General features: G+C 53.7%; 1 protein-coding gene across 1 annotated transcript in view; it reads right to left on the bottom strand.

The window, feature by feature from the left end:
- The window catches only part of LOC103770837 (RNA-binding protein Musashi homolog 1-like), a gene marked incomplete at both ends in the record, with an annotated part of 6,851 nt that overhangs the window by 2,792 nt on the left and 1,317 nt on the right, over positions 1–2,742 (bottom strand). The window lies entirely within an intron of this gene.

Below are 2,742 nucleotides of genomic sequence, written 5' to 3'. Positions count from 1 at the left end.
GTCCCACCAGCCCGAAAGGAAGCTGTGTTCCTCCCGCTCCTCTCGCCGCTTTGTTCGGGTTTCCAGCCTGGCTGCCCTCCCGTCCCACGTCCTTTCACTTGTCACACAGCCCCGGAGCTCGGCCTCTCGGCGCCCTTCCACCCGCTTCTCTCCCTGCCTCCCCCACCTCCATCCTGACTCACAGCTTACAACATAAATAAACTCAGCACGTAAGTAAACAGAGGCAAAAGTGAAGAGCACAAATAAACTCAAAAATAAACCTCCCTCCTGGAGCTCCAAACCCAGCAGATTAGCATACCCTCCGGTGCCTCCCTGGGGCATCCAAACCGTCCCTCCTCTCCCTGCACACACACACACACACACCCCCACACTGCTTCCTGGCTAGTGCAGACACCCACAGTGAATTTTGAGGACAGGGGACGGCAGGAGACCAGGAGGTTGATGGCAGATAATAAGCAAAAACAATAATCCACTGTCTTTTACTTCTCAGCCAGTGTCATTCAGCTCCTGCCAAGAAGATGCTTTCATACTCAGCAATGCTAAGCTCAGCCTCATTTTCTCATTACCCTGAGTGTGATCAACTGGGCAGAGATAACGTGTCCTCCTGGCTGGAGGGAGCAGGCAGTCATTTCACAAATTCTTCTGCACAACCAGCTATTGTTGCAGGTAGAGGGAGGCCTGGGCAACTGACTGCAGGGGCAGCCCTGGGAACACGCAGAAGGGAGCAAGTTCAGTGCTGGCCTCGAGTTATGCCAACTGGACCGCTCCTCAGTAGCTGGAGTCTTTCTAATAAAAGCAAAAGCAGTGGTACCTTATTCCCTCACTTCTGATGTTAAAACAAATAGCCCTGCAGGAGTTGTGTTTCAGTGACACCCACTGACGTAACAAATCCTTTTTAGAAACCTAGATAGAAATCTGCTAAGAGCATTCAGAACTGCTGAGGCTGTACCCAAAAAAAAAAAAACACCACAAAACCCTGAGATCAGGCTGCAGCAAGTGGAAGTTGCTTGAGCACTGACTGCTTCCATGTCACCCCGCAAGGCTTTGGGGATGAGGAACCCCACTGATGTCACAGGTGTCCCCATGGGCCTGCCAGACTCCTAAGCAATCCTCTTCAGGCCACCTATGGCACCATTTAACAGCTCAGGTCACATAACCCCCCCATTAACCCGGCTGGCATCAATGCCCCAAAGCAGGGGGAGGGCAAGCAAGGACCCACCAGACCTCAGGACTGGGTTTGTTCATTCACTGCACCTCCACGGCGACCTTCACTCCACTCGCCTGCACTGCCCAAGAGCCACAGATCACTCCATCCACCACAAAAGGAACCCAGCAAAAACTCAGTAACAGCAACAAAGAAACGCCAGGGCGACCCAGCAGCACTGAGCCCACTCTGCCAGAGCGCATAAAGCAGCAGCTCAGGGCAGCGGCAAGATGCAGCCTAACAAAGTCACACAAATCTTTTACCTTGAGACTGCAAAGCCAATTCTCCTATCAAGCGTTTTCATAAATAACCCTGTAGGCTGCTGCTATATAGCTTACAAACAAAGAGGAGTCTGAAAAGCACAAGGTTTCCCCAGAGAATCAAGCCAACAGCCCTTGTTAGGGTAGGGGGGAACTGGAAAACAATGAAGCAACAAGTTGGGCATACACCATCTATCAAGTGCTGCTTGCCAGGAGACACTGAGCCTTGAGAGAAGGCTGGTCCTTTCAGGACGGGGCCTTCTCCTGCAAAGTTTCATCAAACCCTGAATTGGGATTCAAATGATTTTGTGCCATTTAACCCACGACTCACGGCAAAGCCTTTCTGCTCAGGAGGAAAAAGGTGCACGGAGGCTCCATGTGGTTCCACAAGATCAACCTCTCACCAGGCAAAACACCCCAAAACATCCGCCCCAGCCGAAAACCACGCTACGTAAAAAATAAAATGGAAGGGGGGGAAAGGATGAAAGTTCCTAACAAAGGAGGGGCCCTGGTGAAACTGGCCCATTCTCTGTGCCGCGCTGGCGGGGCGAGCAGAGCAGATGCAGCCGGGAATTTCAATGGCTGGCCGGTCCCCATGCGCCCTGCGCCACGAGGCCCTTCTGTTCTCCTGCAGCGCCCGCCCGCCCTGGCCCTGCCCTGCCTGTCCTTCCCCGCCCTCCCGGGCCACACGGTGGGCTGCTGAGTGGCTTTGCACCGGTGGCAGCGGCGGTTCGGGGAGAAGAATAGAGACCGTGGGTTTCAGCTCGCTCCCAGCCCCAGAACGCTTTTGGGATTAGTACTACAACAGACATCCATCACTTGCCTTTCCAAGAGGGGTCTATGCCAGCCCACAGACTCATGATGGGACTAGCTGAGCTGACACCGTGTTTACACAGGCTAGTAAAAAAAAGAAAAGGCGAGCAAGCCCTGGGCCTTCCTCAAAAGACTTCACCATAACCCTCCCCCAGAGCAAAACTCACTTTACATCACTCCTGAAAGAAGGAGGGCTGGGAGTCCTGGGGACCCAGCCTCGGCCAGGAAGACTGGGGTAGGTTTAACCGCGAGCTCCCGTGGGGAGGAAGGACCTGTGCACATCAAAGGGAGCGATCCAGGCAGTTAAACAGGAACAGACATAAATCCCGCTGCAACTCACACCATAAAGCCCAAGAAAGAGGGTCTCGCTCTCCTGCCCTCCCCCTTCTGCCAAGATAAAGGCTAGGACACCCGAGCCACGCGCTGGAAGAAATAAAGTTGTGCATTTGCACTCCTCGGCAGCCC

The sequence above is a fragment of the Merops nubicus genome, unplaced genomic scaffold, assembly GCF_000691845.1.
Source record: "Merops nubicus isolate BGI_N331 unplaced genomic scaffold, ASM69184v1 scaffold47643, whole genome shotgun sequence".
NCBI lineage: Eukaryota > Metazoa > Chordata > Aves > Coraciiformes > Meropidae > Merops > Merops nubicus.
The sequence above is the reverse complement of the archived record's forward strand: the minus strand, read 5'-3'. Positions and strand labels throughout refer to the sequence as shown.